We start from the raw sequence: 27,748 nt of genomic DNA, 5'->3' as shown, positions 1-27,748 counted from the left end.
ATCCAAAAATTTATATGGAATCACAAAAGACCCAGAATTGTCAAAGCAATTCTGAAGAACAAAAACCAAGCAGGAGGCATCTCTCTCTGTCAGACTTCAGGCAATATTACAAAGCCAAGTCATTAAGACAGTGCAGTACTGGTACCGAAACAGAAAGACAGAACAATGGAACAGAAGAGAACCCATAAATAAACCCAGACACCTATTGTAAATTAATCTTTGACAAGGAGGCAAGAACATAAAATGGGGAAAAGACAGACTTTTCAGCAATTATTGCTGGGAAAACTGGACAGATACATGCAAATCAATGAAACTAAAACACAACCTCACACCATGCACCAAAATAAACTCAAAATGGGGAGGAGTCAAGATGGTGGAAGAGTAGGGGGACACACTCACCCTCTCCCACAAACACACAAAAGAAAACACATCTACAGGATAAACGACTCACACAGAACAGCAACCAATCGCTGGCAGAAGAACCTAAACTCCAATAATGGCAAGAAGTTTGTGGCATTACTAGGTAAAACAAGAGAAAAGAGGAGAGTGAGAGAAGGGGAATCCAAGCTGGATGGATGCTCCTGAAAGGGAACTGAAGAGGAGAAAGGGATCCCGCACCCTGGAAAGTCATCTACTTGACAGAAATACCAACCATACTGGAGGAATATCCAGATGCAGAGAAGAGTGTAGCAGTAAGTTGGAGTTCTGAAAAGCAGAGCAAGAACTGAACAGATCATCTGAACTATGGGCACAGTCACCAAAAATTGAGATGCCTGGGTGGGAGCTGGGAGGTTAGTCCCTAGGAAAGGGCTGGGAGGGTGGGGCAGAGTGGAGACTGCTTGGGAGGTCTAGAAACCAGTCTGTCAAGCTTGACGGGGCAGAGACTGCCTGGAAGACTAGAAAGCTTGGCTGGGCTGTGAAAAGATCTGCCTAATTCTCAGAAAGTCCTGAGTCAGGCTGCCCTGGGGAAGAGTCTCTTGGGTTCGCAGTGACCCAGCTAGGTGCTCCAGCCCTCTGGGGGTGCCACACTCCCACGGAATAGCTGCTCAGCACCACCAGCCCCCTGAAAGAGTCCCTGCAGCCCAGAAAATGATAGAACAAGCTTGGCCAGGCTGTGAAAAAATCTGCGTAATTCTCGGAGAGTCCTTCTGCCTCAGGCTGCCCTCGGGAAGAGCCTCTTGGGTTTGCAGCAGGCCAGCTACTTTCTCCAGCCCTTGGGGGTGCTGCACTCCCAGAGAACAACTGCACAGCACTGCAAGGGCCCTGCAAGAGCCCCTGCAGCCCAGAAAATCTAGAACAAGCTTGGCTGGGCCATGTAAAGATCTGCCTACATTCTCAGACAGTCCTTCTGACTCAGGCTACACTGGAGAAGAGACTCTTGGGTTCTCAGTGACCCAGATAGCTGCTCCAGGCCTTATAGGTGCTGCACTGCTGCGGAACAGCTGCCCAAAACCGCCAACCCCCTGCAAGAACCCCACAGCCTAAAAACACCAGAGAAAGTTCTGCATGACCAAGTGAAATCTGCTCCCATCGTGGTGTGGATCTCCCAGTCCTGTCTGCCCTCACGACCTCCTCCTTTGCTTCAGAGAGACTCTGTTAGCCCTGCCAACACTCCATAAAAGCCACACTGCCTCAAAAAAAACCTGACCAACAATGCCAGCCCTCAGGAAACATTCCACGGCAGCGACAAGGCAAACACTGCCTGGCCACAGAGAGTACAACTCCACCAGGAAAAAGAAAACAAGCAGATTAAGAAGCTGAGAACCACCCCCAGTCAAACCAACAGGAGAACTCACCTAAAACACTCAACAATGAAATAGATATCTGCAGTCTGACAGACCTGGAGTTCAAAAGAGAAATAGTGAAAATACTGAAGGAATTAAGAGAAGCTATGAACAGTAATGCAGATACCCTCAGAAAGGAACTAGAAAATATAAGGAGGAGCCAAGAAAAACTAGAACATTCATTGGCAGAGATACAAACTGAACTAAGGGCAGTAAAAACCAGAATGAATAGTGCAGAAGAATGAATCAGGGATGCGGAAGATATAATAATGGAAATCACACAATCAGGTCAGCAGACAGAAAACCAAATCAAAAAACAGGAAAGCAATATAAGAGACCTATGGGATAATATAAAGTGGGCCAATCTATGTTTAATAAGAATCCCATAAGGAGTAGAAAAAGATAAGGGAATGGAAAATATATTTGAAGAAATTATCACTGGAAACATCCCAAATCTAACGGACACTGAGCTCAAGATATAGGAAGCACAGAGGGCCCCAAACAAGGTGAACCCAAGTAGACCCACACCAAGACACATAATAATACAGACGGCCAGCAAACACATGAAAAAATGCTCAACATCACTGAATTATGAGAAAGGCAAATCAAAACTACCACGAGATACCACCACACACCAGTCAGAATGGCCATCATTAAGAAGTCCACAAATAACAAGTGCTGGAGGGGGTGTGGAGAAAAGGGAACCCTCCTGCACTGTTGGTGGGAGTGGAAACTGGTACAGCCACTATGGAGAACCATTTGGTGATACTTTAGAAACCTATACATAGAACTCCCACATGACACCACAATCCCACTCTTGGGCATATATCCAGACAAAACTCTACTTAAAAGAGACACATGCACCCGCATGTTCACTGCAGCAATTTTCACAATAGCCAGGACATGGAAACAACCCAAATGTCCATTGACAGATGATTGGATTCGGAAGAAGTTATATATATACACAATGGAATACTACTCAGCCATAAAAAAGAATGACATCATGCCATTTGCACCAACATGGATGCAACTAGAGACTCTCATACTGAGTGAAATGAGCCAGAAAGACAAAGACAAATACCATATGATATCACTTATAACTGGAATCTAATATCCAGCACAAATGAACATCTCCTCAGAACAGAAAATCATGGACTTGGAGAATAGACTTGTGGCTCCCTGATGGGAGAGGGAGGGAGAGGGAGTGAGTGGGAGGGATTGGGAGCTTGGGGTAATCAGACACAACTTAGATTGATTTACAAGGAGATCCTGCTGAGTAGCACTGAGAACTACGTCTAGATACTCATATTGCAACAGAACAAAGGGTGGAGGAAAAATGTATACATGTAAGGATAACTTGATCCCCTTGCTATACAGTGGAAAAATAAATAAATTAAATTAAATTAAATTTTAAAAATAAAATAAATAATAAATAAATAAACTCAAAATGGCTGAAAAATTTATATATAAGACAATACATCATCAAACTCTGGGAAGAGAACATAGGCAAAACATTCTCTGACATCAACTTTACAAATGTTTTCTCCAGTCAGTCTCCAAAAGCAACAGAAATAAGAGCAAAAATAAACCAATGGGAGCTCATCAAACTGACAATATTTGCACAGCAAAGGAAACCAAAAAAAAAACAAAAACAACTTATAGAGTAGGAGAAAATAATTTCAAAGGATGCAACTGACAAGGGCTTAATCTCTACAATATACTAGCAAGTTACACAACTCAACAGCCAAAAAGCTAACAACCCAATGGAATAATGGGCAAAAGACATGAAAATACATTTCTCCAAGCAAGATGTGCAGATGTCCAATAATCACTTGAAACAATGCTCAACATCCCTGATTATTAGAGAAATACAAATCAAAACTACCATGAGATACCACCACACACCAGTCAGAATGGCCATCATTAATAATCCACAAAGAACAAATCCTGGATAGGATGTGGAGAAAAGGGAACCCTACTGCACTGTTGGTGGGAATGGAAGCTGGTACAGCCACTATGGAGAACAGTATGGAGGTACCTTAGAAATCTATACATAGAACTTCCATATGACCCAGAAATCCCTCTCTTGGGCCTCTATCCAGACAAAACTCTACTTTAAAAGACACATGCACCTGCATGTTCATTGCAGCACTATTCACAATATCCAAGACATGGAAACAACCCAAATGTCCATTGACAGATGATTGGATTAGGAAGACATGGTATATAAGCACAATGGAATAATACTCAGCCATAAAAAAGAATGATGTAATGCCATTTGCAGCAACATGGATGGAACTAGAGACTCATGCTGAGTGAAGTAAGTCAGAAAGAGAAAGACAAATACCATATTATATCAGTTATACCTGGAATCTAATACATGGCACAAAGGAAACTTTTGACAGAAAAGAAAATCATGGACTTGCAGAATAAACTTGTGGTTGCCAAAGGGGGAAGGGGAGAGAGTGTGGTGGACTGAGAGCTTGGCATTAATAGGTGCAGACTATTTCATTTGGAATATATTAGCAGTGAGACCCTGCTGTGTAGCACTGGGAACTTTGTCTAGTCACTTGTGATGGAAAATGTAATGAGAGAAAAAAGAATGTACACATATATGTGTAACTGGGTAACCATGCTGTACAGTATAAAATAAATAAATACATAAATAGTAAGAAGATAAATAAATTTTTTAAAAAAATCAGCCCGATTTTAAGTGGCTCAAAGATCTTAACAGACAATCATAGGGAAGATACACAGATTACAAATAAGCAAATGAAAGCAGCTCCACATCATATATCATAAGGGAAATACAAATTAAAACCTTAATGAGATAGCACTATGCATCTATTAGAATGACCAAAATCTGAACCATTGACAACACCAAATGATGATGAGGATGTGGAGCAATGGAAACTCTCGTATATTGCTAGTGGTAATGTAAAATGGTACAATAGCTTTGGAAAACGTTTGCTAGTTTCTTACAAAATTAAACACCTACACTTGCTATGCACTTCAGCAATCACACGCCTCAGTATTTTCTCAAAGGAATTGAAAACTATGTCTATACAGAAACCTACACACAGATGTTTATAGCACCTGTATTCATAATTGCCAAAAATGGTAAGCAATCAAGATGTCCTTCAGTAGGTGAATGGATCTGTAAACTGTGACACATCTAGTCATTGAAATATTTTTCAACACTAAAAAGAAATGAGCTATCAAGTCATGATAAGACATGTAAAAATCTTAAATGTATATTACTAACAAAGTAGTCAGTCTGAAAAAGGATACATGCTGTATGATTCCAATACATGACACTCTGGAAAAGGCAAAATTACAGAGACAGTAGAATTATGGGAGTTGTGGCGGGGGCAAGGATGAACAGGTGGATCACAGAGAACTTCCAAGACAGTGAATATACTCCGTATGTTATTATACTGATGGATATATCTCACAATATATTTTCCCAAACCCCTAAAATGTACAACATCCAGAGTGAGCTATAAGGTAAACAAGGGGCTTTGGGTGATGTAGTTTTTCAGTGTAGGTTCATCAGTGGTGACAAATGCACCACTCTTGTAGGTGATGTTGACGGTGGGAAAGGCTTTGCAACTGTAGGGGCAGGGAATGTATGGGAAATCTCTGTATATTCTTCTCAGATTTGCTGTCAACCCAAAACTGGTCTAAAGATGTTTTTAAAAAGATTCATATGAATAAGCACTAAGTGTATCTTTGTCTCATGTCAACAGCTCACAGAGTGATTAGTAGAGAGCTCAAACCTACTTCCACACCTTGGTCCCTAGACATATGTATTCTGCACACAGGACAGAACAATAAATGGCAAGGATATGTGTCTAAGTGCCCTCTCGGTAAGTTACCACATACGGCTATTAATCACACACGAGGTAATGAGGATTTGTTTTGAATACTGGGGAAAAAGACGAATATTTCCAAAGACCCATTTTTTTTAGTGCAGTAATTACAAGAAGGTCACTTGATTACATAAGAATAATTCTGGCAAGAACTATTAAGGAGACACAAACGTATTGCTGTGGTAAGTGGTAGGTACCAATTGTCCTCACTTAATTGTAATGATTGTGGAGGAAAAACATCTTGGCTATACTTAAGTAAATCAAGAAACAGGTTCTGGGAGCTCCCATTGTGGCTCAGTGGTAACAAACCCTACTAGTATCCATGAGGATGCCCAGCCTCATTCATTGGGTTAAGGATTTGGTGTTGCCATGAGCTATGGTGTAGCAGCCATGGCTTGGATCCCACATTGCTGTGGCTGTGGTATAGGCTGGCCACAGCCTAGGAACTTACATATGCCACAGGTGTGGCAATAAAATGACCAAAATAATGAAACAAAAAGAAACAGGTTCTGTATAGCTCTATAAAATAATATTATCCAAAACATCAGTCTCACGAAACTTTCTGGAAATCCTTTCTCTCTCTTTGAGGATCTGGAACCTCTCAGTGACAGTAGCTAATGTTGGCTATCTTAAGGTCCAGTTAAATCATATAGATAAGTACAGATTTGAAAAATTCCTATATGAAAGAGAATGTGATGCTTTATTTTAGGATTACAACTAGTATCCTTGGGCCTTACAGGTATGGCTATAAGATGAAATGCTTTCTCCTCCATTACATGATATCTTAAAATGTCTCAGATACACTTAGTTTAGCTTGAGAGTTTGCTAGACATATACAAAAATATTTTGAAATAACAGAAAATAGACTTCAATCACTGAAATGGCAAAAAGAGTACACATCAAGAGAGAGAGAAAAGAAATAAAAGTCTGTCTATGCTGATTGACCAGAAACTATCAAAGGCAACAGGGTGTCCAGAGCTGGGCAACTGGGTCATGAGGGGAAATAATGGTGTATCTGAGAATCCTTGAATGTTTATCGACCATGTCTCTGGGTAATATTTGTAGTGTTTTCCATCAATGCTTCTGGTTTAGATAAGACACCAGTCACCATTTCCATCACTAAAATTGCTCAGTATGAGGGAGTTCCCTGGTGGCCTGGCAGTTAAGGATCCGGCATTGTCACTGCTGTGGTGAAGGTCCAGTCCCGGACCCCGGAAATTCTTTATGCCATGGCTGCAGCCAAAGAAAAAAAAATTACTCAGTATGAATAACAGTAAACGCCCTCCCCAACATAAAGTAGTTGAAAAAGCTGTATAAATTACTTCACATAATGCACTTAGAACATTTCCAGGCATTTTGTATATCTTCAGTAAACACTGGGTATTTTCTCATTGTTCTTTACAGACTCATCACCCTCAGCTGCTCACACAGGCAGATACCATTTATTTCATGACTGCTGTAGTTAGTGACAGCTCCATCTGTTCTAATCAAAATATAGGAATCTTTGATTCCTATCTTTTCTCTCACATTTCTCTCAATGTGTCAGGAGCTCTTGTTGGTTCAGACTTAAAACCAAATACAGTTTGCTCCAAATACTGACTACTTCCTCTGCTATCATCCTAGCCTATCGATCTTTTAATGGCACAGTTGCTAGAGCTCCTAGGTTGTCTTTCTGCTTCCACCAAGCCCCCTTCTCTACAGGCAGTCAGTGTCACCCCCTCTAAAGCTGAATCATGTTCCTCTTCTAATGAAGAGCTACCAAGGGCTACACACATAATTCACAGTAAGATTCAAATTGAAAAGATTTAGGGATCTCATTCCCTGTTGGTGGTGAAATGATTCACACTGCTCTTCTCACCTCTGCCTCCCATCACACCTGCTTATTTATTTCCTGGAGTATAACTGACAATGTCACATCTTGGAGTTCTGCAGTTGCTGTTTTATGGCCTTAGAATCATTTTCCTGCAAATATCCCCATGGCTCTGTTACTTGGTGCCTTCAATTCTTTCAAAAATCACCTTCTCGAAGAGACCAATCCTCACCACGCTACTTAAAATTGCAACCTATCCCCCTCATTCCTGATGTCTTCACACTGCTGCATTTTATAGCAATTAAACACCATGACATTTACATGCATATTGTGTTTATTTTTATTCTCTCCCTACTGATATACTCTACAAAGGAAAAATATTTTTGTCTCATTTGTTCACTTCTACAAATTTCCATAAACTCAGTAGACACATAATAAATGCTTGTCAGAAGGAATTACTTATATATACATTTAGCATTGTCTTTTCTGAAAATCAGTTCTTGCTGCTTGTGAAGCAACAGGTAACTAATTTTAATAAACTAAAATTAAGCAGGCATAAGTATGCTGTCCTCACAAAAAAAGACCCAATTGGAAAAACATCCTACATTGCAAAAGAGAATTTGGAAATGGGGTTCAATGATCTATGCTTCTCCACTGGATTTTTGTCACAGGCAGAAACAAGCTTAAGAATGAATAATAGGAGTTCCCATCGTGGCGCAGTGGTTAACAAATCCGACTAGGAACCATGAGGTTGCGGGTTCGGTCCCTGCCCTTGTTCAGTGGGGTAATGATCCGGTGTTGCCGTGACCTGTGGTGTAGGTTGCAGACGTGGCTCGGATCCTGCGTTGCTGTGGCTCTGGCGTAGGCCAGTGGCTACAGCTCCGATTCAACCCCTACCCTGGGAACCTCCATATGCCGCGGGAGCAGCCCTAGAAAAAGCAAAAAGACAAAATAAATAAATAAATAAATAAATAAATAAATAAATAAATTCTAAAAAAAAAAAGAATGAATAATAAAGCCAAAAACTTTGCAATATATTTAGATTTTAGGAAACACACACAACATATAACTAGCAACTGCATTAAAAATGCAAACAATCTCAACATTATGACTTAAGCAATATTTACTTTCTACACCTACAGAAAATGATAGACAAGGAACAAAGAAACAAAAAAATTTTCTCAACTCAGAGGACAAGATGGCGGAGGAGTAGGGGGACACGCTCACCCTCTCCCACAAACACAACAAAAAAAGCACATCTACAGAATAAATGACTCACACAGAACAGCAACCAATCGCTGGCAGAGGAACCTAAACTCCAATAACGGCAAGAAGTTCGTGACATTACTGGGCAGAACGGGAGAAAAGAGGAGAGTGAGAGAAGGTGAATCCGAGCCGAACGGGCGCTTCCGAAAGGGAACTGCGGAGGAGAAAGGGATCCCGCACCCTGGAAAGTCACCTACAAGGGGGAAAGATCAAACAAACTGGAGGAATCTCCAGATGCAGAGAAGAGTGTAGCAGTAAGTTGGAGTGCGGAAAAGCCAATAAAGAACCCAATGGACCATCTGAACTACGGGCACAGTCACCAAAACTTGAGACACATGGGTGGGGGCTGAGCACCCAGACCTCGCCTCTGAAGGTTAGTCCCCGAGAAAGGGCCGGGGGACGCCTGGGTGGGGGCTGGGCACCAAGAACTAGGCTCCAGAGGTTAGACCCAGGCTATGGGGGCGGGGCAGAGCGGAAGCTGCTTGGGAAATCTAGAATCCATTTGATGGGGCAGAGACTGCCTGGGAGACTAGAAAACAAAGCTGTTGCAGGGGAAGAGAGCAATACTCTAGGTGTGGGGAAGTGGAAAGCTGCATCAGAGGGAACCTGGGAGAAGAGCTTGGTCTGCGCCTGTGCTGGGGAGGGGAGAGAAGACGGGGTGGGTCCCCATAGAGTACCCCCCCACGCCACAGCAAGCTTACAGGCCCACTAGCTAGCTGAAAGCTGTGCTTCCCAGTGCATCCCCTCCCCCCACCCCTGCAACCCCCTATGCTCGCACCTAATCTGGGGCTGCCTGCCCTCCAGGAGGGCTGGCCTCAACAATTGCCTGAAGCCTACCACCGCAGGGGCTGTCCCTGCACAGGCCTGCTTGCCCTTTGGAGGGGCTACACTTCCGCAGAGCAGCACCAAACACCACCAGCCCCCGAGAAAAGGCCTGCAACCCAGAAAAGCTAGAACAAGCCTAGCCAGGCAGTGAATAGATCTGCCTAATTCTCGGATGGTTTTTCTGAGTCAGGCTGCCCCAGGGAGGAGCCTGTCGGGTTTCCAATGGCCCTGCTACCCGCCCAAGCCCCCAGGGGGTGCCCTAGTGGGTCAGCTGCATAGAACTGCCAGCTCCATGCAGGACCCCCTGCAGCCCAGAAAAGCTGCAACAAGCTCGGCCGAGCTGGGAAAAATCTCAGACTGTCTTTCTGAGTCGGGCTGCCCTGGGGAGGAGCCTCTTGGGTTTCCAGTGGCCGTGCTACTCGCCCAAGCCCCTAGGGGGTGCCCCAATCCTGCGGAATAGCTGCTCAGCACCACCAGCCCCCTGGAAGAGCCCCTGCAGGCCAGAAAAGCTGGAACAAGCTCAGCCAGACTGTGAAAAGATCCACCTACATTCGCAAGTTGTCCTTCTGAGTTGGGCTGCCCTAGGGAAGAGCCTCTTAGGTTCTCAGTGACCCAGACAGCTGCTCCAGCCCCCAGGGGGTGCTGCACTCCTCAGTTGCAGCTGCCCGACACCGCCAACCCCCTGCAAGAACCCCACATCCTAAAAACACCAGAGCAAGCTCTGCATGACCAAGTGAAATCTGCTACCATCGTGGGGTGGACCTCCCAGTCCTGTCTGCCCTCAGGAAGTCCTCCTTTGCTTCAAAGAAACACTGTTAGCCCCATCAACACCCCAGAAAAGCCACACTGCCTCAAAAAAGACTGACCAACAACACCAGCCCTCAGGAAATATTCCATGGCAGTGACAAGGCAAACACTGCCCGATAACGGAGAGTACAACTCCCTCAGGAGAAAGAAAACAACAAGCAAGATGAAGAAGCTGAGAAACCACCCCCAGTCAAACCAACAGGAGAACTCACCTAAAACAGTCAACAATGAAACAGATCTCTGCAGTCAGACAGACCTGGAGTTCAAAAGAGAAATACTGAAAATACTGAAGGAATTAAGAGAAGATATGAACAGTAATGCAGGTACCCTCAGAAAGGAGCTAGAAAATATAAGGAGGAGCCAAGAAAAACTAGAACATTCATTGGCAGAGATGCAAACTGAACTAAGGGCAGTAAAAACCAGAATGAATAATGCAGAAGAACGAATCAGGGATATGGAAGCTAGAATAATGGAAATCACTCAATCTGGTCAACAGACCGAAAACTGAATCAAAAAACTGGAAAGCAATATAAGAGACCCATTGCATAATATAAAGCGGGCCAATCTATGCATAATAGGAATTCCAGAAGGAGTAGAAAAAGATAAGGGAATGGAAAATATATTGGAAGAAATTATCGCTGGAAACTTCCCAAATCTAAAGGATACTGGATTCAAGATACAAGAAGCACAGAGGGCCCCAAACAAACTGAACCCAAACAGACCCACACCAAGACACATCATAATAAAAATGGCAAAAGGTAGTGATAAAGAGAGGATCCTAAAGGCAGCAAGAGAAAAACAGAACGTTACCTAACAGAGAACCCCCATAAGATTATCAGCTGATTTCTACAGGCCAGGAGGGAATGGCAAGAGATATTTAAAGTGCTAAAAGGAAAAAAATATGCAACCTAGAATACTCTATCCAGCAAGAATATCATTTAAAATAGAAGGGGAAATAAAAATTTTTCCCAACAAACAAAAACTTAAAGAATACAGCAACACAAAACCCAGGTTAAAGGAAATATTGAAAGGGCTTCTCTAAAGCAAAAAGAAAAGAAGGAAATGGAAGAAAAAAGAAAAGAAAAAAAAAGAAGAAAAGGAGGAAGAACTAGGACTGAGGAAACCACAATCAGAGAGCAGTCACTCAAACAAGCCAGCATACAGATTTAATCATGAACATGCTTCAAACAAAATAAAATTAAAAAGAAAAAAAAAAAAGAGTCATCAAAACCATAAAATGTGGGCAAGGGATGTTAGGAAGTAAATAACCCTTTTTGTTTATATGTATGTCTCTCTTCTTAATTTTAATATAGTAATGAAGTGTTTGAACTTACAGGACCATCAGGCTAAAACACACAATTATGGGAAGGGGTTAGCATACTTAAAAACCAGGGCAACCACAAGCCAAACCAAATATGGCATTTGCAAAAAATGAAAATAAAAAAAATACACTCAAGCAGATAATAACAAGAGACCATCCAACCAAAAAAAAAAAAAAAAAAGAAAGGAAGAATGGAGAACCATAGAATCAACTGGAACACGAGGTTCAAATGGCAATATATAATCATTAATCAATTATCACCTTAAATGTCAATGGACTGAACGCCCCAATCAAAACACACAGAGTGGCTCACTGGATAAAAAGGCAAAAACCTTCAATATGCTGCCTACGAGAAACTCACCTTAGGACAAAAGATACATATAGATTGAAAGTGAAAGGGTGGGGAAAAATATTTCACGCCAATAGACATGACAGAAAAGCAGGAGTTGCAACGCTCATATCAGACAAAATAGACTTTAAAACAAAAGACATAAAGAAAGACAAAGAAGGACACTATTTAATGATTAAGGGATCCATCCAAGGAGAAGATGTTACTATCGTCAACATATATGCCCGAAATAGAGGAGTACCCAGATACATACAACAAATATTAACAGACATAAAGGGTGATATTGATTAGAATACAATCATAGTGGGAGAACTTAATACCCCCCTCACATCAATGGACAGATCCTCTAGACAGAAAACCAATAAAGCAACAGAGATCCTAAAGGAAACAATAGAAAAGTTAGACTTCATTGATATCTTCAGGACACTACATCCAAAAAAAGCAGAATACACATTCTTCTCAAATGCTCATGGAACATTCTCAAGAATCGACCACATATTGGGACATAAAGTGAATCTCAATAAATTTAGGAGCATAGAAATTATCTCAAGTATCTTCTCTGACCACAACGCCATGAAATTAGTAACCAACCATGGGAAAAGGAAAGAGAAAATACCCACTACATGGAGACTAAACAACATGCTACTAAAAAACAAATGGGTCAATGAGGAAATCAAAAAGGAAAATAAAAGCGACCTTGAAACATATGATAATGAAGACACAACCTCTCAAAATCTATGGGAGGCTGCGAAAGCAGTGCTCAGAGGGAAATTGATAGCAATACAGGCCTTTCTCAAAAAAAGAAGAAAGATCCCAAATTGACAACTTAACCCTCCACCTAAACAAATTAGAAAAAGAAGAACAAAAATGTCCTAAAGTCAGCAGAAGGAAGGAAATTATAAAGACCAAAGAAGAAATCCATAAAATAGAGACTCAAAAAACAGTAGAGAAAATTAATAAAACCAAGAGCTGGTTCTTTGAAAAGGTAAACAAAATGGACAAACCCCTGGCCAGACTCACTAAAAAGAGGAGAGAAAGAACCCAAATAACCAAAAAAATAAATGAAAAAGGAGAAATCACAACGGATACAGCAGAAATACAAAAAACCATAAGAGAATACTATGAACAACTATATGGCAACAAGTTTGACAATCTGGAAGAAATGGACAATTTCCTAGAATCTTACAGCCTGCCAAAATGGAATCAAGCAGAAACAGACCAACTGAACAGACCCATCACTAGAAATGAAATTGAAGAGGTCATAAAATCACTCCCTACAAATAAAAGTCCAGGACCAGATGGCTTCACAGGTGAATTTTATCAAACATATAAAGAGGAATTGGTGCCCATCCTCCTTAAACACTTTCAAAAGATTGAAGAAGAAGGAATACTCCCAAAGACATTCTATGATGCCACCATCACCCTCATTCCAAAACCAGACAGAGATACCACTAAAAAGGAAAACTATCGGCCGATATCATTGATGAATATAGATGCAAAACTTCTCAACAAAATCTTAGCCAACCGAATCCAACAACATACCAAAAAAATTATACACCGTGACCAGGTTGGGTTCATCCCAGGTTCACAAGGATGGTTCAACATACGCAAATCAATCAACGTCATACACCACATTAACAAAAAAAAGTCAAAAATCATATGATCATCTCAATAGATGCAGAAAAAGCACTTGACAAAGTCCAACATCCCCTCATGATCAAGACCCAGGCCAAAGTGGGTATAGAGAGAACATTCCTGAACATAATCAAAGCCATTTATGATAAACCCACAGAAAATATAATACTCAATGGGGAAAATCTGAAAGCCTTCTCATTCAAATCTGGAACAAGACAGGGATGCCCACGCTCACCACTGCTCTTCAACATCGTTTGGGAAGTCCTAGCCACAGCAATTAGACAAACAAAAGAAATAAAAGGCATCCATATAGGAAGACAAGAGATCAAACCGTCACTGTATGCAGATGACATGATACTATACCTAGAAAACCCTAAGGACTCAACCCCAAAACTCCTTGAACTGATTAATAAATTCAGCAAAGTAGCTGGATATAAGATTAACATTCAGAAGTCAGTCGCACTTCTGTATACCAGCAATGAAATATTAGAAAAGGAATACAAAAATATAATACCTTTTAAAATTGCACCTCACAAAATCAAATACCTTGGAATACACCTGACCAAGGAGGTAAAGGACCTATATGCCGAGAACTATAAAGCTTTAATCAAAGAAATCAAAGAAGATGTAAAGAAATGGAAAGATATTCCATGTTCCTGGATTGGGAAAATCAATATTGTAAAGATGGCCATACTACCCAAAGCAATCGACAGATTCAATGCAATCCCTATCCAATTACCCAGGACATTTTTCACAGAACTAGAACAAACAATCCAAACATTTAGATGGAACCACAAAAGACCCAGAATCGCCAAAGCAATCCTGAGAAACAAAAACCAAGCAGGAGGCATCACTCTCCCGACTTCAAGAAATACTACAAAGCCACAGTCATCAAGACAGTGTGGGACTGGTATCAAAACAGACAGACCAATGGAACAGAAGAGAGAACCCCGAAATAAACCCTGACACCTATAGTCATTTAATCTTTGACAAGGGAGGCAAGAACACAAAATGGGCAAAAGAAAGTCTATTCAGCAAGCATTGCTGGGAAACCTGGACAGCTGCATGCAAAGCAAAGAGACTAGAACACACCCTCACACCATGCACACAAATAAACTCAAAATGGCTGAAAGACTTAAATATATGACAGGACACCATCAAACTCCTAGAAGAAAACATAGGCAAAACACTCTCTGACATCAACATCATGAATATTTTCTCAGGTCAGTCTCCCAAAGCAATAGAAACTAGAGCAAAAATAAACCCATGGGACCTCATCAAACTGAAAAGCTTTTGCACAGCAAAGGAAACCCAAAAGAACACAAAAAGACAACTTACAGAATGGGAGATAATAGTTTCAAATGATGCAACCGACAAGGGCTTAATCTCTAGAATATATAAACAACTTATACAACCCAACAGCAAAAAAGCCAATCAATCAATGGAAAAATGGGCAAAAGACCTGAATAGACATTTCTCCAAAGAAGATATACAGATGGCCAACAAACACATGAAAAAATGCTCAACATCGCTGGTTATAAGAGAAATGCAAATCAAAACTACCATGAGATATCACCTCACACCAGTCAGAATGGCCATCATTAATAAGTCCACAAATAACAAGTGCTGGCGGGGGTGTGGAGAAAAGGGAACCCTCCTGCACTGTTGGTGGGAATGTAAACTGGTACAGCCACTATGGAGAACAGTTTGGAGATACCTTAGAAATCTATACATAGAACTTCCATGTGACCCTGCAATCCCACTCTTGGGCACCTATCCAGACAAAACTCTACTTAAAAGAGACACATGCATCTGCATGTTCACTGCAGCACAATTCACAATAGCCAAGACATGGAAACAACCCAAATGTCCATTGACAGATGATTGGATTTGGAAGAAGTGGTATATATACACAATGGAATACTACTCAGCCATAAAAAAGAATGACATCATGCCATTTGCACCAACATGGATGGAACTAGAGAATCTCATCCTGAGTGAAATGAGCCAGAAAGACAAAGACAAATACCATATGATATCACTTATAACTGGAATCTAATATCCAGCACAAATGAACATCTCCTCAGAAAAGAAAATCATGGACTTGGAGAAGAGACTTGTGGCTGCCTGATGGGAGGGGGAGGGAGTGGGAGGGATCGGGAGCTTGGGGTTATCAGACACAACTTAGAATAGATTTACAAGGAGATCCTGCTAAATAGCATTGAGAACTTTGTCTAGATACTCATGTTGCAACAGAAGAAAGGCTGGAGGAAAAATGTAATTGTAATGTATACATGTAAGGATAAACTGACCAGTGGGAAAAGAAAAGAAAAAGAAAAAGAAAAGGAAATAGAAGGCGTCTGGATTGTAAAGAAGGAAAATTATCTCTACTTGCAAATGGCAGATGCTGTATATTTTTAAATTCTTAAGAAATCAACCCCAATGGAGTTCCCCTTGTAGCTCATCGTTAACGAGTCCAACTAGGAAACATGAAGATTCAGGTTTGATCCCTGTCCTTCTCAGTGGGTTAAGCTTCTGGGTTGCCATGCGCTGTGGTGTAAGTCACAGACACAGCTCAAATTCTGCATGGCTGTGGCTGTGCGGTAGGCCAGTGGCTACAGCTCTGATTAGACTCCAAGCCTGGGAACCTCCATATGCCTTGGAGGCAGTGCTAGAAAAGGCAAAAAAAAAAAAGACCCAAAAAATCAGGATGCTGACTATAATAGAGATCTCATTCACTCATGTAAAGCATATACATTTTCCCTCGGGGCTTTTCTACTATTATTTCCTCCTCTGTGTTACTTTACCACAAGCCCACCCAGTTTAAGTGCCATGTCATCTTCAGAAAGTACCCTCCAACACAAGCCCACTCTAATCATCAGTCAGGATCTCTTTTTATTGTGAGCTCCACTGTTCCTTTAGCTCGTCTTCCTATTCCTGCCCTTCTAAGATCAAGAATAACAATAACTCTTACCGCTTCCTTTTAATATTGCACTAGAGGTTCCAACCAGCATGTCTAAGTAAGAAAAGGAAATAGAAGGCATCTAGATTGTAAAGAAGGAAAATTATCTCTACTTGCAAAAGGCAGATGCTATATATTTTTAAATTCTTAAGAAATCAATCCCCACAAAAACCTAGTAGAAATAATAAATGGTCTGAATTCAATACAATCCCCTTTAAAAATCTCAGCTATATGTGTTGCAGACAATGTCAAGCTGATCCTAAATTCACAGAGAAATGCAATAGAACCAGAATAACCAATACATTCTTGAAAAAGAAGACTAAAGTTGGTACACTCACACTTCCTGATTTCAAAACTTACTCCAAAATATGTAACTAAGTACTAATTCATGCTTAGTACTTCACATGAAAAGATGCTCAACATCACTAATCATCAGAGAAATGCAAATCAAACTGCAATGAGACATCACCTCATACCTGTCAGAATGGCAGTAATCAAAATGAACATAAAGATCAAATGTTGGCAAGGATATGGAGAAAAGGGAACCCTGGTACACTGTTAGTGGGACTATAAATTGGTACAGCCATTATCAAAAACAGCATAGTAGTTTCTCCAAAAACTAAAATAGAGCTACCATATGATACAACAATTCCATTCTTGTGTATATAAACCCCCCCAAAAATAAACCAAAAAAAACCAAAACACTAATTCAAAAAGATACATGCACCCCAATATTCATAGCAGCATTATTTACAATTGCCAAGATATGGAAGCAAATTAATCTCCATCAACATATGAATGGATATACATATAGACACACACACACATACATATACACACAATGGACAACTACTCAGCCATAAAGAAAATGAAATTGTGCCATTTGCAGCACCATGGATGGTATTAGAGGGCATTATGCTAAGTGAAAAAGGTCAGAAAAAGACAACTAATATATGACATCACTTATATATGGAATCTGAAATGTACAACAAACAAGGGAACATAACATAGAAGTAGCAGACTCACAGATATAGACAACAAATCAGTGGTCACCAGTGAGGAGAGGGAAGAGGGGAGGGGCAAGATCAGTTCAGAAGATTAAGAGGGACACACTATTAGTATAAAATAAGCCACATGGATACATTGTACAACATGAGGAATATAGCCAATATTTTATACTAACTATAAAGGAGGTATAACATTTAAAAATTACAAATCGCTATCTTGTATGCCTGTAAGTTATATAATCATCATATGGAAACTACAGTTAAAAAGGACAATGCCATACTAGCATAATGCTAGACAAAGGAATACAAGTGAATCCACAAATAAACCTTCACATTTATGGGCAATTTATTTTCAAGAAGGCTTCCAGGGGAATTCAAGGGGGAAAGAATAGTGCTTTCAGCAAACCAAACCCTGCTGAGACAACTGAATAGCAAGAAGCAAAAGAATGAAGCTGGACATTTACCTCACACTTCATGCAAAAGTTAACTCAAAAGGATGATAGGGCACAGTGCAAGAGCTTAAACTATAAGACACTTAGAGAAAAGCATGAGAGTGAGATGCTTTGTGACCTTAGATTAGGCTGTGGTTTCTTAGGTATGACACCAAACTGCTTGTCCACACAAGTGGTAAAAGAAAAAATGGACCAACAGGAATTCATCAAAATAATCAAGTTTTGTACTTCAAAAGATACCATCAGGAGAGTGAATAGACAACCCACAGAAAGGTAGAAAAATATATGCACATCATATAGTTGATAAGACATTTGCATAAGACTATATGAAGGATTCTTACACTTCAATAAAAGGAATAATAACCCAATTTTAAAATGTGCAAAGGATTTAAAGAGAGATTTTTTCCAAATTAAAAAAATACAAATGGCCAATTATCACATGAGCAATACTCAACATCATTAATCATCAAGGAATACAAATCAAAATCACAATGAGATACCACTTCATTTCCACTAGGATGGTTAAATTGTAAAAAAAAAAAAAAAATTACCAGACAATATCAAAATGGTAGCAAGGAATAAGAGGAGAGTGAACCCTTCTATATTTATAGTAAGAACTGAAAACAATGCAGCCAATTAGAAAAACATGGGCAGTTTCTCAAAATGTTCAAACATAGAGTTACCACACCACCCAGGAATTCCATTCCTAGGTGTGTAACTAAGAAAACCTACGTCCACATAAAAGCCGGTACATGAACATTCATAGAAGCACTATTCATAAAAACCAAAGAGTGGAAACCTCCTGAAAAAATACACAATTGCTGAAAATTTTCTGTTAACTCTGGTATCAGTTCAGTCCCACAATAAACAAATGCCAAAACATAATTAGGGGAAAAATACATTAGGGAAGATGCTTATGAAAGGTCAAGAGGATAGGAAAGACACCCACACACAAGCCCCTCCATTCACATAAAGCATAATTCAGTTGCCATGGGGGCAGGGGGAAGAAAACCAGACTGTCTGTTCACAAACTGGGCCCTGAGAAAAAGAGCCAGCCACCATCCCCCTGCCCCAGAATGGTAAGAGGCAGTCTTCATAAGCAAGGCAACTTACCTACAAGGCTTGTCTTGGTAGCCAAAATCAGCTCTCCACCCCTGCTGGCCAGGATCTTGAAAGCTTTTATAGAGGCTTTCAGTGGGTTCAGAGTCGCATGTTGTCCAGAGAGTCTCAGCAACACACTGTTCCTTCAAGCCTGCCTCCTCGAAAGTGGCTCCCAGCCTGGGAACCACAGGCAGAGTGTACATTTCAAGGACACAGGTGGGGTAAATGTACCTCCAATCAGCCAAGCCCAACTTGCAGGTCTATCAGTAGTCACCTCTTCTTTGTCCTCTCTGTGTCCTCTCTCGATATAACTGAACAGGACCCTAGGGGGTCTTCCTAGAAAAGGCCACCCTCCCCTGCTCCAACCCATGTCCTTGGCCTTCTGCTGGTTTGTAGACAAACATTAGCCTCCTAGGCCTTTCCCGAGTTCCAAAGAATACATTTAATCAGAGAAGTGAGAAAAATACAGAAAGAAAGGGAAACAATCAAGCCAGACAAAAAAAAGAATAATTTAGCCATGAAACAAAGTCAAGGATTTTTGGTTCCTCCTCATGGGCTACAGGTAATATTCTGAGCTGAATCTTTTGAGCTGCTTGGCAGACACTGAAACCCCTAACAGGTGGGAAAAGTTAACTGCTTGCTCAAGACAAGCATGTGGACTGGGTGGAACCCAAGGCTGATGATGTTGACTCCTGATTACCTCACCACCAACCAATTAGAGGAATGTCCCCCAGGTGGTCCTGCACCTGCAACCCTCTCCCTCACTCTGTCTTTAAAAACTTTTCACTAAAAGCCATTGGGTTTTGTTTTGCTTTGTTTTTGTTTTTAGGGCCACACCTGTGACATAAGGAAGTTCACAGGCTAGGGGTCAAATGGCAGCTGTAGCCTCTGGCCTATGTCACAGCCACTGCAATGCAGGATCCAAGTTTGAATGTGACCAACACCACAGCTCACTGCAAAACTGGATTCTTAACCCATGGAGCAAAGCCTGGGAGCAAACCTGCGTCCTCATGGTTACTGGTCAGATTCATTTCCACTGAGAAATGACAGGAAATCCACTGGGTTTTTTGAGCATTAGCCACCTTGGCACCCTGCAACAAATGCTGCCCTATCCTTCACCACAACCCAGAGTCAGGAGAGGTTTTACTGTCCACAGGTGAACAGACCGAAATTTGACTTGGTGACACCAACACTCTGCTGACCAGTTCCTATGATCTCACATGTCCCCCTCTTATGCAGTGTGCCCTGAATGGTCAGCAAGGGGTGTCACTGGCTTGGAGGTGGCTCCTTTTGTGGCTGTATGGCTGCATTTGGAGGCAGGTATCACAGCAACAGCGTAACTCATGCAAGAAAAACCACAGATTAGGATAATGATTTCCAAAGCAAGTAACAAATGTTTCCACCACAAGCCCATGATCTGAATCACTTATGAAGTCCCACAGGCTGGGGACTCAGAATAGCCACTTCTGCCCTTATGTGATTTAATAAAATGAAACATTCATACACTCATTAGGTAATGGCACAGATGCCTCCTTTCAAGGCAGTGGTAATATTGTACAGGCCATCATTTTTATCTGGGGTGGTACAGGCCAGGAATATGCCAAAACAGTGATAAAGCCAGGTGTATAACCTGAGGAACGACCAAGAAATTTCCCCAGTCAGCAGTTTGGTGGGTTGTCTGTAAACTGGGGTTGGCATAAAAAGAATATGCATGCCTAGTGTTATTGACTACGTGTGTCCCACGCCAGGATTCTGGATCAGTACATGTAATATCAAAGGGACCAATAGTAGTCTTAAAGAGAAAGACAAAAACCATATATCACTTATATGTGGAACCTAAAATATGACATAAATGAACTCGTCTACAAACCAGAAACAGACTGACAGACATAGAAAAACAGACATTTGGTTGCCATTTGGGAAGTGTGTGGAGGAGAGATGGATTGGGAGTTTGGGATTAGCAGATGCAAACAATTATACATAAAATAAAGAACAAGGTCCTACTGTATAGCACAGGGATATCCTGTGATAAACCAAAGGAAAAGAATATGAAAATGAAGGTGTACATATGCATAAATGAATCACTTTGCTGTACAGTGGAAATGAACACAAAGTCAGAGTTCCCATGGTAGCTCAGCAGGTTATGAACCCAATTAGTATCCATAAGGATTCAGGTTGGATCCCAGGCCTTGCTCAGTGGGTTAAGGATCCAGCATTGCTGTGACTGTGGTGCAGGCTGGCAGCTACAGCTCAGTTAAGAGCCCTGGCCTGGGAACTTCCATATGCCACATATGCCACCAGTGTGGTCCTAAAAAGACAGAAAAAGAAAAAAAAAAGAAAGAGGTTAGGTGTTCCAGGCAAAAGGAAAATGTGAAGAGAATTTGTGTTGTGTAAAATGTCATAAAGCATAAGAAAAACATAGAGTCCCAAGAATGGATTGGAGTCTGGGGTAGGAGCAGGGAGAATGGATGGGGAAGAGGAGTCCAGGGGATAACTCTAAACAAGCAGCATGACTGTCATCCCCACACAGAGCCTGGGGACCCACCCAGCCACACCTTTCCAACCTCCACAGGCTCCAAAGCATGCATCGTCCTGGACTTTCCCCTGCCACCAGCTCTCATGAAATCCCCAAAGGCTGTAGAGAGAGAGTGTCTTTTAGGGCTGCACCCATGCCATATGGAGCTTCCAAGGATAGGGGTATAATCAGAGTTACAGCTTCAATATTACCACTCCTTGAGGAGTCAGGAGCTAAATATAAACCATGCCATCAGGGTACAAGGTGACGATAAGTCCCACAGTTCCTACATCTGGGGTGGGGCATGTCCCTGCAACCACCCCTGCCATCATCACCCCACAGCTGGACTGAAGCTGCTCTGTGGGAAGAACACCTTACCCACCTCCACCTACTTGGTATGTCCTACCAACCCCCTAGACCTGCACCATCACGGTGACAGCAGCCTGAGACATATCAAATGCTTGTGTGCTGAGGGGGAATGAGCTAAGAACAGGGGATCCTTAGTAAATGGGGAGGCCACATCATGACAAATAACAGGAGTCCAGCCTCACCACACTGAATATGTTCATGAGTATAGCGGGGCCTGAGAAGAGAGGAGAGTCAAATAAAGCCATCAGCAGAGAGACAGGAACTAGAAGGATGAGGCTGAGAACCCTCCAGCTTGCTAGAATCTTAAGATGTCAGAGGTGGGGGAGTTCCCATTGTGGCTTGGCAGCTTAAGAACCCACCATAGGGTGCATAGGATGTGGGTTTGATCCCTGGCCTCACTCACTGGTTAAGGATCTGGCATTGCCATGAGATGAAGCATAGGTCACAGATGCAGCTCAGACTGGTGTTACTGTGGCTGTGGTGCAGGCCAGCAGCTACAGCTCTGATTCAACCCCTAGCCTGGGAATTTCCATATGCTGCAAGTGCAATTTAAAAAAAAAAGAGGAAATAAATATGTCAGAACATGGAATGATGTCCAATATCACCTAGGCTCTCGATACCCCAAGTGTGATACCCGAACCAGCAGCATCAGTGTCTCCTGGGAGTTTGTTAGAAATGCAGAATCTCAGGCTCCTCACCATCCTTCTGATGGAGAATCTGCATTTAACAAGCTCCCTAGGTGCATTAAAGATTGAGAAGCTCTGATCCTCAGGGGTCCCAAATCAAGCTACGTATCAGAATCACCTGGAATATTTTCTTACAAGTACAGTTTTCTGTGCCCTTCTCTAGATGAATTGAATCAGAGTTTTTGACCACTGCAGAGAGCCATACGGTTTTTCAAAAGCTCCACTGGTAATTCCAATGACAGAGGTCCAAAGAGTAGACTGGGAACCCCCAATCTGACCCAATATGCTTCATAAAGATGAGACAACAGAGGCAAGACAGTGGCAACTCTAACTTCATAATCTTTTTTTTTTTTTTTTGGCTTTTCTAGGGCCACTTCTGCTGCATATGGAGGTTCCCAGGCTAGAGGTCAAATCGGAGCTGTAGATGCTGGCCTACACCAGAGCACAGCAATGAGGTATCCCAGGATCTGGATCCAAGCCGTGTCTGCGACCTGCACCACAGTTCATGGCAACGCTGGATCCTTAACCCACTGAGCAAGGCCAGAGATCAAACCCACAACCTCATGGTTCCTAGTCAGATTTGTTAACCACAGAGCCACGATGGGAACTCCTAACTTCATAATCTTTTAAGAGAGCTAATTAGAGTCTCTGCCTAGAGACAAAGAAAATTGGATTTGGCGCCAGATCTGAGTTCAAGCCCCAACTCCACACCTTCAGAGCTGTGTACCTTATCTCCTTTCTTCTTTGGAATTCCATCTCCTTTCCTTCAAGGAATGAAATGAATGTCCCTGAATGTCAGGATTACTCTCCATGGACAGTAAGGCAACAGAGAGAAATTAATGGAGAATTCACTCTATGTTTTCTGAACACATGCACGCTCCATAGTAACTGCTTAACTGATGTTTTGGGCTCCTTACACCCCAAAATTTCAAAGAAATTTCAAAGCCTTGAAGTCTCATGGTCCCCATTTTACAGATGCTCCTCACTTTGTGATGGTAACTAGTGTTTGCTTCCATGTGAGTAGATGGAAACACGCAAGGGCTTTGCTTCCAGCTGGGTTCTGGATGCAGAACCTCAGCCACCAAGCTGATTACATTCATGGAGAATGTGATGTTGGGTGGATCTAGAAGTCCACAGCTTTCTACCCCCAGACACTGTCTGACCTCTAGGAGTGATCCCCACCAAGGAGAAGGAGAAGACCCCTAAAATTCATTTTTTTCTAAAATTCTGTATCATGAGGAGTAGAGGAAAGTATTGGGCATGGTCCCAACTGTCCAGTTAGGTGAGGGAGAACATCACTTAGGTAATTATAAAATGATGAAGTAGGGTTATAATAGAGAGATCCCAGGGAGGGGGGGTTCCAGAATGAGAGGCTGGGTGGTTGGATGTCACATAAACTCTCCTGGGAAAAGATGATGACCCCTGAGCTGAGTCTGAAAAGATAAGAAGGGGGTTCCTCGGGAGCCTATCAGTTAAGGATTTGGTATTGTCAGTACTGTGGCCCAAGGTACTACTGTGACGTGACTCTCCTCGACAGGGAACTTCTGTATTCCACAGATGGGGCCAAAAAAAGGAAAAACAGAGAAGAAGGATCACCTATGAATATGGAGATGAGGCAAAGCTGATGAAATCCTTTGAGATGTCCTGAGGCCCTTTAAACTGGGACCTCATCTCTGCATGGAGCAACCAGCAGTACATTTGGTGTACAAAGAAAACCATATAATATTTTGTGCTTTTTCTTAAATACATATATTTCTCCACAAATTAGGCTTTTATCTCAATATGTTTATGAGATTTCTCCATATTGATACATAGACATCGAATCCACAATTAACTCCCATAAGCCTACAGACAAACATTTAGGTTTGGCTAGTGTTTGGCCATTACAAAGAGTCCAAGACTCTAGGCATCCTTATGCATTTCTCCAGTTGTACACATGTGGGAGAGTTTTCAAAACACCAAGAAGTGGAGTTACTAGATATTATGGACTGAATATGTCACCACCCCCCAAAATTCATATGTTGAAGCCCTAAACCTCAATGGGATAGTATCTGGAAGTCGGGCCTTTGGGAGGTAATGAGGTTCAGAAGGGTGGGGTCCTCATGATGGAATCAGTGCCCTTAGGAGAAGAGTCCATCTCTATCTTTCAAGACCATATGAGATAAAGTCAGAAGGCAGCCATTAGCAAGTCCGAAATTGGACCCTCACCAGAATCCAACCATGCTGGCACCCTGACCTTGGATTTCCCAGCATCCAGAACTGCAAGAAATAAATGTCTGTTGCTTAAGTCACCCAGTCTGTGGTACTTTCTGACAGACGCCCAAGCAGCCTAAGACATAGGGTATGCATGGTTGTCGGCAGTTCATTGCCAAATTGTCCTCCAAATTGCACAGTTTACATTCTACCATCACAACCTCACTAACATGTGATATAATCAATTTTTGGTCTATTTTTAGGGCTGCACCCATAGGATATGGAAGTTCCCATGCTAGGGGTTGAATCAGAAATACAGAGTCCACTCTATTCCACAGCCAAAGCAACATGGGATCCAAGCTGTGTCTGTGCCTTACACCATAGCTCAAGGCAAGACCAGATCCTTAACCCAGTGAGGGATGCCAGGGATCAAACATGAGTCCTCATGGATACTAGCTGGGTTTGTTACCCCTAAGCCAATGGGATCTCCATATAATCAAATTTTTAATCCAAACTGTGCTCTGGAGGAAGCTCTTCATCATCCTCACCAGCCACTGGTAAGGTCCCAAACATTTAAACTAGTCTGTCTGTTTGTTTGTCCACAATCACATCATATGGAAGTTCCCAGGCCAGGGATCCAACCTGTGCCACAGCAGTGACCTAAGCCAAAGCAGTGACAACACCAGGTTCTTAAGCCTCTGAGCCACCAAGGAACTCCTAAACTCCTCTTAAAGGAAGGAGAAAGCATTTACTCACCTCCAGGTGCTGCACATTTCTTTTCTCCTACAGAGATATTACATCTCCCACTTGACAACAAGAAAAGAACCTGTGGAAGGTGAGGTGACCTGCCCCAAGTTACACACCAGAAAGTGGTAGAACCCAGTCTTAAAACCAAGTCCGTATGATATTAACATTCACATTCTTTTCAGTTTCATATACTCAACTAATATTTATGAGCACTGATTACATACCAGACCCTGGAGGGCACAAAAATGAATCACAGGGCCATACGTAGCACAGACAAGGACTCAATAAATGTTTGATGAATGAATATTGAACCAAAGAGCTCAAAGCCCACAGGACAGACAGTCACATAAGTAATATGTGCAATAGAATAAAGAAACACTGTGATAGACCTAGGCTCCATTGCAGCCAGCACAAAGAAGGGAGAATTTACTTTCCTCTGGGTCATTTGAAGGAAGGTTTACATCGTGGTAGTTTTTTTGTCACACTCAAAAAGAGGAAATGGGTTCCAAGCAAAAGGAACAATGAAAAGGCACAGGAGGGTGAAGCAATGTCACATTTTCTGGAAACTAGTTGGTTGCCTTAAAGTTGCTTCCTTCCAGGATCAAGGCAAGACATCCAGCTAAATTCAGTTCAATTAACTGACCCTTCATTAAAAACCTGCTGTGTGCCAGGCTTTGTGCGAGATGCTCTACATACATTATCTCATTGATCCTTGCATCTTTTTTTTTCTCATTAAACACATGAGAAAATTGAGGCTTGGAGGGAAGAAGAGTCCAGTCCTGGAATACTTTCAAATCTGTTCTTTTCCCTCCTGGCTGTCTCCCCCAGATGCCAGCCACTGCTGCACTATCCCATCCCAGCTCTTATTCCAATGGGATGATGGCCAACCAGCCAACCTCCAGACCCATAGCTAGTTACCTTTTGTCTAAGGAGACTCTACCCATTTCATTGTCTATTTTCCTCCTTGAGAAAATGGAGAGGAGAAGGCACATAGAATCATAAGGTTTGGGAGTTCCCCTTGTGGCTCAGCAGGTTAAGGACCCAACATAGTCTCTGTGAGGATGCACGTTAGATCCCTGGCTTCACTCTTTGCATTAGGATCTGGTATTGCCACAGCTGCAGGGTAGGTCACACATATGGCTTGGATCTGGTGTTTCCATGGCTGTGGCATAGGCCTCATCTGCAGCTCAGATTCACTCTCTAGCCAGGCAAATTCCATATACCACAGGTGCACTGCAAAAAAAAAAAAAAAAAAAAAAAAAAAAAAAAAAAAGAAAGAAAGTAAAGAAAAAAAGAATCATGAAGTTTTCAATCCTTGGCTAGAAACTACTACCCTATTCATCATTCATTCATTATTTAACAAATCAAGCAGACTTCATAGATGTGGGTTTAGTTCCAGACAAATGTGATATAGCAAGAAAGTTACTCACACTGATATTTTGGCTTCCCAGTGCATATAAAAAATATCTTTATGCTATACTGCTGTCTATTAAGTATGCAAGTGTATCATGCATAAGGAAAGCAATGTACATAACTTAACTTTAATATACTTCATTGCTAGATTTCCCATTGTGGCACTGTGGAAAGGAATCTGACTAGGAACTAAATTTAAACACAGGTCAGGATGTTCACATTGTAGCTCAGCAGGTTACAAAACTGACTAGTATCCATGAGGATGCAAGTTCGATTCCTGGCCTCACTCAGTGAGTTAAGGATCTAGCATTGCCATGAGCTGTGGTGCAGGTTGCAGACATAGCTCAGATCTGATGTGGCTGTGGCTGTGGCTGTGACATAGGCTGGCAGCTGTAGCTCCAGTTCAACCTGTCACCTGGGACCTTCCATATGCTATGTGTGCGGCCATAAAAAGCAAAATAAATAAATACATACATACATACATACATAATTCATTGCTAAAAAAAATACTAACCATCATCTAAGCCTTCAGGGAACCCACTGATGGTGGTAGAGATCACTGATCACAAATCACCAAGAACAAAATTAATAATGAAATAGTGTGAGAATTACCAAAATGTGACACGAAGACCCA

The 27,748-nt window shown here is 41.8% G+C and overlaps 1 long non-coding RNA gene across 2 annotated transcripts in view; it reads right to left on the bottom strand.

The window, feature by feature from the left end:
• Positions 1 to 19,771, bottom strand: part of LOC110256221 — a 37,743-nt gene extending 17,972 nt beyond the window's left edge. For both annotated transcript variants that reach the window (XR_002337491.1, XR_002337492.1), the window contains exon 1: positions 19,204 to 19,771. This is a non-coding gene — a long non-coding RNA (uncharacterized LOC110256221). The remainder of the gene's footprint in view (positions 1 to 19,203) is intronic.

Source organism: Sus scrofa, chromosome 1 (genome assembly GCF_000003025.6).
Source record: "Sus scrofa isolate TJ Tabasco breed Duroc chromosome 1, Sscrofa11.1, whole genome shotgun sequence".
NCBI classification, from domain to species: domain Eukaryota; kingdom Metazoa; phylum Chordata; class Mammalia; order Artiodactyla; family Suidae; genus Sus; species Sus scrofa.
This window is presented reverse-complemented; position numbering and strand designations above follow the sequence as displayed.